General features: G+C 43.2%; 1 long non-coding RNA gene across 1 annotated transcript in view; it reads right to left on the bottom strand.

Annotated features, from left to right (window-relative positions):
* Positions 1-16,451, bottom strand: part of LOC141778384 (uncharacterized) — a 58,898-nt gene extending 42,447 nt beyond the window's left edge. Inside the window, exons 1-2 of the long non-coding RNA XR_012596058.1 lie at positions 15,866-16,451; positions 12,828-12,969 (exon numbers count right to left, since the gene is read on the bottom strand). This is a non-coding gene — a long non-coding RNA (uncharacterized LOC141778384). The remainder of the gene's footprint in view (positions 1-12,827; positions 12,970-15,865) is intronic.
* Between the last annotated feature and the right edge of the window lie 542 nt (positions 16,452-16,993).

Below are 16,993 nucleotides of genomic sequence, written 5' to 3'. Positions count from 1 at the left end.
GAGAATTTCGATTAACCTGGAAACAGGAGTTTAGTTGTGTGGCATTAGAGGATGTGGGCGAAACTCCAGATTCATTTACTTAAATACAAATTAACCATGACAATTAACTTTAATCGACAGTCGCACCGGGAGTAGTGCCACTGGGGCACACTGACGACAGTCCGCTCCGGTGACACTTTGTCCACGACTCCGGGAAGCACCTTCACCCCGAGCCTTTCCAAGCCGAACTAGAGCCGGTCGCGGCGCACCGCCTCGTATGCGGGACTCCCCAGCCTGCCGTGTGTCGCTCACACCCTCCAGCTGGCTGTTAACGAGGCTCTTTAGGCACAGAGAAGTACTCGTATCGGTACTCGGTATCGGAGAGTACCCAAATGTAAGTACTTGTACTCGGTCTGAAAATAAGGGGTATTGGTGCATCCCTAGTTTAAATTCTGTTTTCTCAACAAACATACTGTATGTACTATTAAGAACCAAAAGGTCCACTGCTGTTCAACTGACTGTCGGCTGGTTTGTTGATCCATCAGTGAACTTTCCTCCTGGGGGGGGGGGGGTAGAGAAGGTGGGGAGGGTTGAGCGTGTGGCTCTCAGCCCCAGCTGTTGCTGTTTGCATTGAGCGGACGGTAATTGCACGCGCACGCCCGCGGACACACTGATAAATATTGCTGTTGGCATTCAAATGGACGACTAAAGATAGAAGTCCTGACATGGGATGTGATTCTGATGAGTAAGTGTTGAAAGTGAAGTCTGACATACAGTATATATATACAGCGTACCCCTTGTGGTTCCACGTGTCTGTCTGGCTGTGACACAATCTGTGATGGGACACAAACACACACCTCTTTTACAGAAGACATCTTTGTTTCAGGCCGTTCATATCAACTTCACTACATGTATTTTTGTGTACACACGGTCTATGAATTCACACACAGTCCTAAGCCACAGGTGTGGAGAGAGTTTTGTTTGTTTGGAAGGATTTAACTCCCTCCTTCTTCTCCTCTCACAGTTCTCCACCTCCTCCTCCCTTTTCCCTTTTCACCCCTTCTCTGCTTTCTTCACATCCTCTCAACCACCCGTTCTCCCGCCTCCTTCAAGCAGCTTCTCCGGTCCTCTCTACGCATTTCTAAAATACCAGTTCATCTCTTTTCATTCTTCTCCCCTTTGACAAACTGTCCTTTCCCACCTCTTCTGCTTGTTTTCTATCCTCTCTCCTCTGGCCGCCTGACACAAACTTTCACACGCACAAATTGGGAGGAATGTCAGGAATGTGTCCGATCCTGCAGCATCATGTTGTTGTTACACATATGACTGCAACCCCAGAACCTGAGGAGGGTGAGTGTTTTTCCAGAGACCGTGGATGGATGAACGGACGGATGGATGGATGGATGGAGGCATAGAGTGATTGATGAAGAAGAGGGTCAGTGTTGACCCAGCCCTTAAAGGCTCAATGCTTAATCCAAAGGTAAACAACAAGGTGCCGACCCGGCAAAGAAAGTCCATCTTTTTCTTGTGGAGCGCTCCCTTGCAACGTGCATATTCATACACATACACCCACAAACACTTCAGATTGACAGATAATGATTATATGATATGCTTGAGTTTTTCGTCATCTTTTAAAAAAAAGTTCAAATTCCCACACTGACGACGCTGAGGACAATGTCTCATATTCTTTATCGGTTTGTTTGAAGGATTATCTGATGCAATACCATGCTCTTATTGAGTTCATATTTACACATCATTTCATAAACATTGTGCTGTAAATTCAGCCCTTCTTCTTTTCCTCTATATATACACCACTTAGCATTTTGTAATAATAAACTGTAGAGCTTCAATAAAGCTCTTTTTCTCACTGTGAACAATATAGACGAGTCGTTATCGGTTTATAAAACCTGCCCAGTGTACGTCCAATTAGCCCAGTCCCAAACCCAGACATGCCTCAGACCTCCTCCAGCGTGGGATGGAGAGGAGATTTATCTTCCTCCATGGATGGCTAACCTGATAGAAACAGAGATAACCTGCCTGCTCATCCTTGTTTGGCTGAGGAAGCGTAACTTCTGTCTTCACTGGTCTAACAGCTGGTGTAAACAAACATCTGTCACTTAATGTGCATTCAGTTTGCAAGCAACATCATGACCTGTTTACTTCAGGTTAAGCCTTCTGATTACTTTAACTACAGGATGTGACGGATGTAAAATATTAAATCTAAAACAACAAGCAACAGACAAAGTTTCCCTCTGGATAAACACCCGAATGCTCAAATGTCCAGCTCGTCCTGGTTCCTCCACTAAGAGGTAATACAAATACAACAGGCCTTCATTTTGATACCTAGCTGAAGCAAACTTTCTTCATAAAACAACACCGAGCAGTGCACATAATGTTAATCAATCATCAATCTGCTGTACTGTATACTGCTGTAGCATCACTGTGTACAGTAAACTTAGGAGAGGAGTTACAGCATTTTAGCCAACAAGCTGACACTAACAAAGTTAGATAACTGACATTACTTCCAGTAGAAGTTTACACACGATGCTTCTATCTGCATAACATTACTTTCAACTTTAAATACATGTTTCTTTTCTTCATCAAATGAAAAAAAGTCCTGAACTTGTGTGTAACTTATAGTCTCTTTTCTCATAACATTAAAGGTGCTAAATGCAAGATTGGGAGCATTTCTGACAGAGGTAACGTTGTTTACCTGTGGGGGAAACGGAGGGTGGTTGCTACGCTCCTGCGATGACGGTGCCGGTCGGGACAGCGTTATCAGCTGTAAGCTGGGAGCTAGCCAGTGGGCCACACCCACATGCACGTACATGCACGTACATGCACGTACATGCACCAGAAACTTACACGCAGCCGGCCCGGCTATGTCAACAAAGCTCAGAGAAGCTCGGATTACAACACACACAGATGGAGAGCGACTTCTGTCTTTGCTCACATTACTTCTCTATATCTTTACATAGTAAATAGTTGTTTGCTGCTATATTAATGCAGAGATTTTATGCTATATTTAAACCACCTTCTTCTACTATGGTTACGTCCTGTGAGCTCCGTGTTGCTGGTCTTATTCTAACAAATCAAGTGTACATGTGAATAAACACGCTGCATGCCTCCTTATCAAACCACCAGCATCCAAATCCCCATCGTGTCTTCTGTGGTTGAACGGGGAGTTGATTTCTGAGTGGCTGATGATAGTAGCACCTCACCTCCTCCCATCTCTCTTATCAGCCAGCCGAGAGATGGAGGAGTCCATCTAACTGGATTTGAGCTTGTCTCCTTGTTTATCCCTCGGATTGATAACTTTCCTGTGCTGAACTCTGCTCTGCATTCTCTCCACTGGTGTTTTACCATACCGGTGGCATCACAGGTCTGGAGAGCTCCGTTTATTTAGACTATAAAACATTTTACTGTTCTACTTGTTGAGAATTGGACAGATATTATTCTGCTCTACCTGCATTACTCTACCATAAATAATTCATAAATAACTTCATGTCTCAGAACTTATTGTGAATCAATTTTCCATCCTGAGGAAAATTCAATTCAGGATGCAACGGTGGAAATAATGGCAGCAGACTAAGAGCACAGCTGTCCTTATTCTTAGCTACAGTATGTCCTCAAGCTTCTCTGGGGAGACCCAGGCCAGCTGTAATGTTGAATCCTTCTACTGTATGTAGGCTACTGGTTTGTCGGGGGCTCTCCTCCCACTCAGACTGGTTGGGCGTACCTTCACAGTGAGGGGTTTCTACAGTAGGAGACATCCTTATCAGAAAGAACTCCTGAAGACATTACACAATAAAATGTCAACATCAAAGAGCAATGACTCAACTGATCTCCTGGCTTTATCCCGAAGGCTGTGTACAAAATACCCTGTGAATGTAACTAATTTCAGCTGCTTGTATCTGCAATCTTATCATACAGCTTTCAGCCATAAGCAAAACAAAATAAAACTGATGGCAATTGATAAATCATTAGCTTTGCTATCTCCACATTTACAACATCAATCTGGTGCAGTTAAACTGCAGTTACAGTACAGATCCACCTGTTCCACCAGCTCCATCTTACATGTTCTTGTGCACAAGATGAGGTTCTTTGCAGCGAAGCAGACTCAGTGAGTTCTTGCATAAACCTCCTTTAAGTCCACAACACACAAAGAAAAACTGGTTTGGTAATAACTCCCTAACCGAAATGAATGCCAGGTTAAAACCCTGTCGTCTCCTCATAAGTATAAACCTCAAAAATCAGAGTAATAATTTTGATAATTTACTACGGCACTAATGACTGGCCTCTGCTTTAATCTCCAAGTTAATATTTTTAAAGGAAATAACATTTGCCATTTGCAGCTGTTTGCACAGCCGTGCTGTCTGGTGTTAGAAACAACAGGAACAGCCCAGCCTGGCATCACCAACCTTCACTCCAGAGCACATCCCCGAGCCGTAAACTGGTACTCCAGTTATGAAAACCTCTTACTTGTCATTTGTCCAAACGCTTGTGGGCAGCAAACAGAATTAGACCCTCAACCTTTTTTGGTCCAAACCTGAAGGTTATAAAAACATCTGCAGTTTTAATATGATTCAAATGTAGATGCTGATGTGCACGTGTCATTTACAGTTGTTCAGTTTGGACGTACTGTGGATTGTGGATGAATTGTGTCTGAATGTATTCTTTACAACATCGAGTCCCGTGACCCAAAATATAAATAAAACTATGGAAACACTCAGAAATCAGACAAATTACAGGGTACTGAGAGATGCATCTGTAAACCGAGCTATTTCAAACCATTCACAGTGGGGTTATTGTGTAGATTTTTATTACCTGAAGATGAATGATTTCCACTGATTGCATTTGATTTGCTGAGTAAAACGATCACAACACAAAGCTTGTGTTCTTTCCTTGTTTCCGATCGTATACCACCTACCGTACTGGGCCAGTTTGTTGTGCAGTTGCATGCAAACACAGAGAGGAGAAGAAGATGTGGTATACTGTTAGGGACAAATGTATGTAGGCTACATTGCAACTGTACAGCACATGTAAAGCCGTGACACGCATCACTTAATATTAATCCACATGAAGTGTCTCACGTGGTATAAAATCAGCTCTGGAATGTGTTTGGCCTGACCGCTCTGTTTTGTCTGAGGCCTAAATGATTTTGATTGGAATGCAAGTGTTCCCGATGTATTAAGCAACCTCAAAAAGAAGTCACTGGCAACACACAACAACAGCGGAGCACTCAGACCGAGCGAAAAACAACCAGCCGAGGATTTTTCTGAAGATCTTGGCCGACCTTCCAGACCAAAGAGCTGTTTATCTTAAAGGTTAGGAAATGAAACCATTTGTGTTTGCTTGAATTATCCCTGATTGGAGCCAGATATACTAAATTAGATGCTAGAAAAAATGTTTCTCATTCAAGGTGAAATAACATATTAGGTAGAGTTTCATTGTTTCAGCTCACATTGTTACAGCAAAGAAAGATCCCTTTATGGACTTGTGAAACACACATGGATCAAATAGCGCGTCAAATTCGTCAATTGATGTGATGCAGTTCATTCATGTGCACGCAAAGAATATTCAGTAACAAGACAGATGAGAGGTGAAAAAATGTTTTAGGAGAATTTTACACAAATCCAAAAATCAGTCAGCTTTGCTTGAGTTATGAAAGCCGGGGAAAGCCCCAGGAATTCCTCCCCACAAAGATAAACACAGAACAGTATGGGATTCTGGCATATTATCTGGAAGCTGTGTCTACAACATACTTGATCAATTAGCCGGTCTCACTAACCACCTCTCAAATTCCTGTCTCTTCATTCCAGGGCTTAATGAGTCTCTAATAAACTGTAAAATGGTTATTAATGCCACGTCAACAGAATGATGTCCGTCTAAACATTTCACTAATGATCTACTTCACACTTTCACGTGATGGCAGTCATAATGATGATGAGGCCTTCTGTCAGTTTCTTTGATTGATTGATTCAGTTTGACGTTGTGTATTTCTTGTGAAGAAAAATTAAAACAGTTTGAACATCGCTATGAAAACCACAGTTTTATGAATGTGATTGTTTGGGGCTGATTTGGCTGAGGAAGTGCACTTGTCAGTTTTTGTAGCTGGGTGGATTTTTGTAATCAAAAGCATTCCTGCAAAATTACACTATTTAAATAAAGGCTAAAAATGTATACGTTTATTTTCATTTACACATTTAACGTGTGTTATTTCTCTGAATAATCTCCATGGCAGCCGAGCGGGAGCCGGGTAAAACTGTTTCATATTCTGGAAACAGAATTTCTTGACTCATGACCTCATGTGAAGAGCGATGGAAATGTAGTGCATCTATGGTATGCTTCATATAATAAAATGGGTAGCTCAAATCAAGCGATCTGATCGGTTAATAGCCGTGATATAATACCCACATAGGGAGGAGTGGACTGAGCCAAAAAAACGATCCACCTGCTGAACGACACGCAGCGCTACGTAAAGAGGAGGTTCCACAATGTTGCCTAGAATATGCACGCACGCAACGCAGCAGAAATCAAGAGATCTGATGCAGCAGGTCTTGACATGAGAGAAACGATGGCCATAAATGGATCGGCAACCAAAACTCGCGGACCGGAGAAAGTTGAGCAACGCCAAGCAACACACCTCCACCTGATAAAAAACAAAAAGGCAAGCCAAGTACAAGCAGTTATCAAAGTCATCCTACTGACGCTGGGTAGTTCTTCAGTGGTTAGAGAATAAACAGTAGCATACAATAATGTAAATAAATAGCCAAATAATTAAATGTAATGCTACCCCGTGATGTAAAATGAAAATGTAAGCTGCTAGTGTTTGTTCCATAGCAACCACCGTTCCAGCAACCGCCGTTCCAGCAACCGCCTCAGGATGTGCAGACAGGAGGGCCTATTTTATTGTGAACATTATTTATTAATAAAAAACTATTTAAACAGGAATGTATCTATAACTTTCATATTGCCATACTTGATGAGCATTTTATAAAAGCAATAGCTCACTTCAGACTGTGATATGTTATATCACAGCGACGTGAAGCTTTGCGTGAGCTATTGTTTAAGTATCTTGAGGAGAAACATGCAAATGTTTAGTTCATACGCAACAACTAACAACGTTGGCCTGTGGTTTCTATGAATACCATAGTTACAAAACCACAATAAAACAGATCACTGTGGATTTTTACAATCTAATATGTGAAAATGTTCCACTGTGGTAAACGGTTAAAACAACCTGATGTTAATTCTTATTGGACAGAGAATGCTTGTTTATTAACTCGTGGTTCTTCCCATGCTTCTTGGTTGTTTTGCATCTTTGTTTTTTATCGTCTTGTTGGGTTACACTCCTTTGTCCTTTGCTGGAATCCATTGTTCTCTATAATCTATTTTGTGGTAGCATAACTTTCTGTGACTATCTTGTGACAGATTGGAGGACTGAGAGAGAGAAAAGAGACAACGTAGTTTGACTGGAGCAACCAGAGTCTGACTGCAACAGAAAGGTCTTCATCCTCCGTTTCCCTTACAAGTCTATTGTATATAAAGCTTTGAGGCTAGCTACACAGTGAGCTCCGATTGCTATGTCAAACAAACGCAAACTGATATAACGTGTGAGAGAAGACGTTTCCCCTTTGAGGAAGTGTTGCAGGCTGAGGACAATATGTCCTACAGAGTGAGGGCTGCACACCGAGACAAACATCCAGTCCACATATTGCACCATCTAATGATCAGAAACTCTAACACTTACTGTTAGTGTGATCAGTAAGCCTGGCAATAGTTACATCTTATCACAGGCGAAGTTTAAGGAAGAACCAGATGAATGACTAAAACCATTTACTGTAAAAAGATCCAGATTATCAGAGCTGCCAAACTTCAGAGATATACAATCCTGAATGTACCTATCGTGGACGACCGCAGCTGAGGGGCATAACTCTGACAGAGGAAGTGGTTTTCAAGCCTACACACTGAGGTTAATGCCTCTAAACCTCTACATGTGTCAGTGATTGTGGTTTAACAGGGTGACGGCCTAGTTGGCTCTGAACGAACGCTCAACAAAGTTGCCATGCTTTAACCTCCAATTTGACATGACACTGGGATTATTAACAGGCTCCGGGAGGAGGAGCCGACGGCGTACGGGTGGTGGGGAGCGCAGAGAGAAACTCCTTTCACTTCTTCTCCATCTTTACAGTAAACACAATCCTCCTTTGTCCACCCCATACATCTGTCCTGTCCAACAGATGTTACCTGGAATAACCTTTTGACTTGCACGCCACTTGGAGAGAGATTTACATCCTGTTGTTGTTGTGGTAATAAGCTGAATTACTCAGCCATGTCCAACAGGTAAAAGGCAACACATGACAGTTACAGACAGTTCAGAGACGTCAGGAACTGCATCTGTCTGTGTGCAATGATTGTGCAGTTGTGACTGAATGTACATCATACGTGTTGATGTATTTGGTCAAGGAAATGGATGAATAGGAGCATACAGAATACTGTATATAGAGGCCGATAATCGGTTACTTGAATGTATACGTTTATAGAGTTTGTCTCTAAAGCAGATTAGGGATGTCACAATAACAGAAATTTAGTAGTCGATATCAAAACCAGTGAAATTACACGATTCTCAAGACCAATTCCACACCACGGTCACCACTTCAACATACACACCTTTATTACAGTTTGTATACTGTTTTTTGTTAGGAAGTTAAACAGGTCATAATTCCCTCTCTATTATCTATGTATATTGCTGTGAAAACATCTGTATCTATTCAAGTTGCACATCAAAAACTACATTTTACAACATTACATTTGAACACATCATGGTAAGATTAGAATTTACTTTCGCCCAATACTCATTTTTACTGAATAAAGCATCATAATGTAAATCAATGGCATGTATCATCAGGGAAAAAATAGGGTGCGTCCCCTGAAAGCATCTATAGTGAGTTTGCTGCGTCCCAAACACACCTCCTATCGTCCCCGGGGACGACGGGACGCTGTTAGTCTCGAGCCCCGACGGTACCGTAGACAAACGAGTAACATCACATTTTCCGAATTTTGGCATGGACTCGGTGCCGAAGTATCGGTTCTTGTGACATCCCTAAAGCAGATTAGATTAAAAGACAAAGAGAGAGAGCTAAAGAAGAGAGACAAGAAAAAAAAAAGTGAAACTCTATAACAGACTTAGCAGCCAGGCTAATTACTACAAAACAGGACAACCAGTTGATCCGGTAAAACACGACACCAACAACAAAGCTTTCAGTCAGCAGCAGAGCTGTCAAACACATGGCAGTCTTTATCAGCAAACAGAAGAAATGTGTGTGTTTCTTAGTGTGTTTCACATTTTTGGGAAGAAGAAGTGGCTAAATAGCAGATATATCCCTGCTGGCAGAGCTTGGAAAGAAGCTGTCCCTCTGAATTTCCTGGTTGGACAGTAGAAGCTATAGATACGGTTACCCCCGCAGAAAGCTGAGGGGACTACACTCCAATTAGACTGAGCTGCTGCTGGCCTTGATAGCTCTCAATAGGAGACGCAGATGGAACTGATATGTGTGTGTGTGTGTGTGTGTGTGTGTGTGTGTGTGTGTGTGTGTGTGTGCGTGCGTGTGTGTGTGCAACAAACCTCATCCTGGACATTGCCGCAGTTTTCCAACAATGCTAAAAGCATACATCCGTAGAAATCTAATAAAATCCATAAATTGTTCTGGTGGAATGCTGCGGTGAGATGTATGGTGAGCAGGCCACAGGAAGCAAATGAAAACCACCCACTAAAGACAGAGAGACCAAGTGTGTGTGTGTGTGTGTGTGTGCACACTCGATATGAGCACATGTGTATGCTTAAGGTGCCAAAGTAAATAAACCAAAGTAAATCCGTAGATAGAAGCAACACAATAACTGTGTTTACTTCTGCTCTAAACAGTGTGTTGATAAAAACATGTAATGGATGCAAGAGAGGAAATAACTCGCCATTATCATTAATGCGTTTTATACAAATATTTTGATCTTTCCAAATTTGTTAAGTGTATTTTGGATTCATGATGAGGAAAAACATTCAAATTCAGCACGCAATAACCATCACTTAAACACGCAAAAGTCAAATGACGGATTAAGAAGACTAAAGCATGGTTCAAGTTTGAGCAGTAATGTGTGACTCCAGTGCCAGTGAGAGTAATGTGCAGCAGGTGCTGCTTTTAACATGACCTCAGTCCGTCAAGAATCTCAAACAAATATCAAAATGCAGATCAAACTCAACCCTATCAGAAATAAAGAGTAAAACATTACTGTAAATGAAAACAGGAACACGATTACAGCTCTGCAAACGCAGTAAGACCAGAGTGAAGTGCAACTGTGTTGGACTACAGCCAGAACCGGAAACATTGGTGCACACTGTTTTGGTGTTGTGGTTAAAGGGATTATATTAGTAGTAGTTCATATGTAGGAAACCAATGGATTGCCTACTCCGGGTAGGGAATGAGTCCTCACCCCAAGTGAAGGAGTTCAAATACCTCGGGGTCTTGTTCGCGAGTGAGGGGACGATGGAACGTGAGATTGGCCGGAGAATCGGAGCAGCGGGGGGGCGGTATTGCATTCGCTTTACCGCACCGTTGTGACGAAAAGAGAGCTGAGCCGGAAGGCAAATCCTTTGCGTCGAAAGGATCCAGTTGAGGTGGTTCGGGCATCTGGTACGGATGCCCCATGGACGCCTCCCTTGGGAGGTGTTCTAGGCACGACCAGCTGGGAGGAGACCACGAGGAAGACCCAGGACTAGGTGGAGAGATTATATCTCTACTCTGGCCTGGGAACGCCTCGGGATCCCCCAGTCAGAGCTGGTTAATGTGGCCCGGGAAAGGGAAGTTTGGGGTCCCCTGCTGGAGCTGTTGCCCCTGCGACCCGACCCCGGTTAAGCGGTTGAAGATGGATGGGTAGCTCATGTGTGTTGACGGCTTTCATTCACCTCAGTGAGGGAACCAGAACATTATCTTATTGGCAACAGCAAACTCACTAGTGCTTTTGTCCTGCCTTTCATACCAACTGTTTTTTGTTTTGCGATTTTATCCTACAAATCATGAATTACAGCCAGACTATTTTAAAGCATACCCTGGTGTTTAATGTGTGTGTTTACATCCCAGGTAACTATTCAGCACAGTATAGAAATCAACTGCAGAATTTTGAGCCAGGTAATCAATTACAGTGAATATAGTTCAAATCTTGCATGTTAAGGCAGCATTCACTCCAGTTTACCGCAGCAATTTAGCATTGCTCTTCTACAAAACTCTCACAAGAGACAGGTTTTAAAAAGGAATGGTCAAAATTGGTGCAGCAGAGCCCAAGATGTCCTGTCCTTTTAGTCTCTAGTATGGGTCAATCTCCGATGATCCTCCCTGCTGGATCCATCCTACAATTTCCATAATGAAACCTGACATCTTTAGGGTGGAAAGTTCTCTACAGGGGCGCAGAACAAATGATACAGCTGTCTTTAGAGGCAATAAGACAAGTGAACTGAAGCTTGTGTGTAAAATTTAAATGTTAGAAGGAGTTCAATTGAATAGCTCTTTGAATCTCTATATCTATATCTATATCTTTGTGTTGTTGAAATATTTAAGGTGTCAGTAAGGTCCGAACTACAAGTTCAACATCCCACTGGAACAGAATTCACAGTCTCCGCTGAGCAGGGGACGGTAACGTGAGGTGAATCTTTGCCTGGTAGGCAGTGACCTCAATGTGGCATATGGATAGATCTACATTACGCATGGATAGATAACATATAGTCTAAAATACAGTCTCTCAGAGAGAGAGAGAGAGAGTAAAAAAAGGCTTATTCAATCCAATCCACAATATGTGCAAAATCGCACCAATAACCACATAATGAGCGTCTGGTGACGGGGCACCAGTAGCCTAACATCAGACAACATACACAAGTCAATAGATAGATAGATAGAAAGATAGATAGAAAGATAGATAGATAGATAGATAGATAGATAGATAGATATACCCCCGAAAGAGGGAGGGAGGGAGAGCGAGAGAGAGAGAGCTTGGTGTCAGCGCACCAGTAGAAAACTGCTTATTCACTCCTACAAAATGCACAAAAGGGCACCAATAACCACACAATGAGCGTCTGGTGACGGCGCACCAGTGGGCTAACATCAGACAACATGCACAAGTCAATAAAAGGTTTAGATAGATGGATAGACAGACAGACAGAGAGACAGACAGACAGACAGACAGACAGACAGACAGACAGACAGATAGATAGATAGATAGATACACGATGACGTTTGGTGACGGCGCACCAGAATAAAGAAAAAAAGATCAGGCAACAAGCACAAAGCTAATAAAAGGGTTAAAGGGGACGTTTCATGTAAAACTCACTCCTTCAGTGTTTGTGCTCATACATTTAGGTATCTAGAGTCTCTACCAACCCACAAACTGTGACATAAGACGACCCAGTCAGTTTTTTGTGGGCTGTCTAGATCAGAAAACATGTGATTCAACAAGCCCTTCACATCTGGCTCCCCTTCCTATGTCACATCTGGCTCATTAGAATATACCAACCACAGCTGGAGATCTACCTTTGCAAAGGTGAACCATATTTTTTTCTCTAGCCAATCAGAGCAGACTCTTTTTCAGGAGGAGGTCTTAAAGGAGACGGGTGCTAAAACGGAGCGTTTCAGACAGAGGTATATATACAGGTATATTCAGACGGACAGGATGAGAGAAATAATGTCATTTTAGAACATTAAAGCCTGTAAACATGTTCTATTAGAAACCCCCAAACACAAGTATGAACCTGAAAATGAGCATGATATGTCCCCTTTAAAATAATACATAAAGGAGGCACTTACTCTATTCGTAGACGGTCTCCCCTCTTCAATGGAAATGTGAGCCAAAGGATGAAGGCCGGTTCTGATCCATTCTGTTATGGATCTTCATGCACAGATGTGGTGGTGTAGAGGGTAAACGTTGTGTGGCCTCTGGTACAGTCTCCTGCAGATTGTTTGTCAAAAAAAGAAAGCAGCTGTAAGCATTATTCCTTAATCCAGGAATCAGCGACCTTTACTATCAAAAGAGACATTTTAGGAAAATAAAAAAAAAGAATAATCTGTCTGGAGCCGTAAAACATGTGATCATTGTGATGAAGGTAACACAGTTTATAGTCTAAGTATATAGTATATAAGTCTAATGCAGTGAGGGACAAAGAGACAATGGACTACGGAGTATTAGGGCCACATTGAGGGAAAAAACATCTGAGATTTACAGAATAAAGTCAGAATATTACGAGAAAAAAAGAAAATAACACGTAAAGATTAATACTTTATAATATTATGAGTTTATTCTCGTAATATTATGACTTTATTCTCTAAATCTCTGATTTATTTTTTTCCTCAATGTGGCCCTAATACTCCGTCGTAGCGTCTTCAGTTTGTTGTTATCATCAAATCTTAGCTGACATCTCGGCGAATTTCTTGCAGTCAACTAAAGCCAAGGAAGCTCCTCCAGACAGTCAAACCTGGCTTTCATTTGTCCAGAGATGTTGTCAGAAACATCACAGAGTTTTATTTTCTCTTATCTCTGATCAGAGATGTCTCCTTATTTATCAGTTAATCACTTTTCTGTTCAAAACCATCATCAGAACTGTCAAACTCATGGAGTCTCTGTTGGAGGAGAGTCTGTTCCAACCTGGAACCAGAGTTCAACCTGACAGAAGCTCTGCAGCATTTCACTACTTCATCCAGTAAACGGTGCACCTGCTTCAGTTAATGTTAATCCTAGTGGGAACACTATTCTACCGGGAACAGACTTCACCATAACACCGGTTAACACGGTGGAGGAGATAACTAACTGTGGGGCTAACTTCTTCTTCTGTCAACAGTTCAGCAGAGTTTCCAGGCCGTGGATGTTTCATGCTTCAGCAGAGCTCTGGGTTAATAGTTCAGTATCAGTTCATCATAGTTCATCCACTCTGTTGCTACTGGAGGAGAGTAACTGGAGGAGGAGAGTAACTGGAGGAGGAGAGTAACTGGAGGAGGAGGAGGAGAGTAACTGGAGGAGGAGAGTAACTGGAGGAGGAGAGTAACTGGAAGTGGAGAGTAACTGGAGGAGGAGGAGAAGGAGAGTAACTGGAGGAGAGTAACTGGAGGAGGAGAGTAACTGGATGAGGAGAGTAACTGGAGGAGGAGGAGGAGGAGAGTAACTGGAGGAGGAGAGTAACTGGAGGAGGAGGAGGAGAGTAACTGGAGGAGGAGAGTAACTGGAGGAGGAGGAGGAGAGTAACTGGAGGAGGAGGAGGAGAGTAACTGGAGGAGGAGAGTAACTGGAGGAGGAGAGTAACTGGAGGAGGAGGAGGAGGAGAGTAACTGGAGGAGGAGGAGGAGGAGAGTAACTGGAGGAGAGTAACTGGAGGAGGAGAGTAACTGGAGGAGAGTAACTGGAGGAGGAGAGTAACTGGAGGAGGAGAGTAACTGGAGGAGAGTAACTGGAGGAGGAGAGTAACTGGAGGAGGAGAGTAACTGGAGGAGGAGGAGGAGGAGAGTAACTGGAGGAGAGTAACTGGAGGAGGAGAGTAACTGGAGGAGAGTAACTGGAGGAGGAGAGTAACCGGAGGAGGAGAGTAACTGGAAGTGGAGAGTAACTGGAGGAGGAGGAGAAGGAGAGTAACTGGAGGAGAGTAACTGGAGGAGGAGAGTAACTGGATGAGGAGAGTAACTGGAGGAGGAGGAGGAGGAGAGTAACTGGAGGAGGAGAGTAACTGGAGGAGGAGGAGGAGAGTAACTGGAGGAGGAGAGTAACTGGAGGAGGAGGAGGAGAGTAACTGGAGGAGGAGGAGGAGAGTAACTGGAGGAGGAGAGTAACTGGAGGAGGAGAGTAACTGGAGGAGGAGGAGGAGGAGAGTAACTGGAGGAGGAGGAGGAGGAGAGTAACTGGAGGAGAGTAACTGGAGGAGGAGAGTAACTGGAGGAGAGTAACTGGAGGAGGAGAGTAACTGGAGGAGAGTAACTGGAGGAGGAGAGTAACTGGAGGAGGAGAGTAACTGGAGGAGGAGGAGGAGGAGAGTAACTGGAGGAGAGTAACTGGAGGAGGAGAGTAACTGGAGGAGAGTAACTGGAGGAGGAGAGTAACTGGAGGAGAGTAACTGGAGGAGGAGAGTAACTGGAGGAGAGTAACTGGAGGAGGAGAGTAACTGGAGGAGGAGAGTAACTGGAGGAGGAGGAGGAGGAGAGTAACTGGAGGAGAGTAACTGGAGGAGGAGAGTAACTGGAGGAGAGTAACTGGAGGAGGAGAGTAACTGGAGGAGGAGAGTAACTGGAAGTGGAGAGTAACTGGAGGAGGAGGAGAAGGAGAGTAACTGGAGGAGAGTAACTGGAGGAGGAGAGTAACTGGATGAGGAGAGTAACTGGAGGAGGAGAGTAACTGGAGGAGGAGGAGGAGGAGAGTAACTGGAGGAGGAGAGTAACTGGAGGAGGAGGAGGAGGAGAGTAACTGGAGGAGGAGAGTAACTGGAGGAGGAGAGTAACTGGAGGAGGAGGAGGAGAGTAACTGGAGGAGGAGGAGGAGAGTAACTGGAGGAGGAGAGTAACTGGAGGAGGAGAGTAACTGGAGGAGGAGGAGGAGGAGAGTAACTGGAGGAGAGTAACTGGAGGAGGAGAGTAACTGGAGGAGAGTAACTGGAGGAGGAGGAGGAGGAGAGTAACTGGAGGAGGAGAGTAACTGGAGGAGGAGGAGGAGGAGGAGAGTAACTGGAGGAGGAGAGTAACTGGAGGAGAGTAACTGGAGGAGGAGGAGGAGGAGAGTAACTGGATGAGGAGAGTAACTGGAGGAGAGTAACTGGAGGAGGAGAGTAACAGCAGCCACATATCTAACGTTAGTTAGCTGCTTTTCTTACCTTTCTGTTTGAAACCTCCTCCTGCTCTTTCTCTGGGTATCATCCTGCAGGTCTGGTGTTGGTTCACTAACAGCGACCACAGCTCCTCTTTCCTTCCTGAGCCAGTTTTAGGTGAGATAGATCCATGCTTACAGTAGCCTCTCGGTGCTACTATGAGGAAGGCCGAGTGGCGAGCAGGAGAGAGGGAGTGGATGATGTCACATGAGGTGAGCACATGAGGCAGGGTCAGAGGTCATAGGTCATAGGTCAGGGGCTTTTTTTCTCAATACTTTATTAGCAACACAGTAATAGTACATTACAATACAATACAACAGTACAGGGAACACTGGGGTGAAAAAATAAAAATAAACTAGTTATATGCACACAGAAAAACCAAAAAACACCACAAGAAGCTTTTTAGTTTTTAAATACTTTACAGACAGATCCTAGAATGTCTGAAGTTCAACATCGAACAAGTTTTTATTTTTGTTCAGAAGAAACTAAAGAAATCTGACCTTGTGAATATGATGTTTGCCCATAAGACACAGCACATTTTATCAGTAAGTTATCAATTTAAAGCAGCACTGGGTAGAATTAATAAAAGTTATTTTTATAAAACGGTCTCTGGCTCTGACAGTAGAGCATGAGACAGGTAATCAAAAAATCATGTTCCTCCGTGTCCTCCGGTGCTCATAATGGCATCTGAAAGATTTCACAGACCGGAGGAAAACAACCAATCAGAGCCGAGCTGGAGCCTTACCTTACTTACATTTTATTGAGGACAAAACACCTGTCAAATTCATTCCAAACATCTCTTTCCAACGATGAAATGACTTAGGATACTGATTTTGAATAGAGGTAGGAATACTTTTGATATGAGCGTTATTACAAGAACGTTCCCGGAGAACCTTTCCACCATGACCAACTTGTGGTCTTGAACTTCCTGCGTTCAGGGACGGTAGTTTTAGTAGCAGGTGGCGAGAGGAGCCCACTATACTATTCTGACTAGTTTTACTGGAGTATGTGTAATCCTGAGACAAATTATGAAAAATGAAAAATTCAATAACTACAATTCATATATATGAATATGAAGAAATGATCAGTAAATACAACTATAATATAATCTCCTTTCTTTTTATCTTCGGTGAG

Source organism: Sebastes fasciatus, chromosome 12 (genome assembly GCF_043250625.1).
Source record: "Sebastes fasciatus isolate fSebFas1 chromosome 12, fSebFas1.pri, whole genome shotgun sequence".
In the NCBI taxonomy this organism is placed as follows: Eukaryota; Metazoa; Chordata; class Actinopteri; order Perciformes; family Sebastidae; genus Sebastes; species Sebastes fasciatus.
Note: the sequence above shows the minus strand (reverse complement) of the source record. Positions and strands in the feature narration are given on the sequence as shown.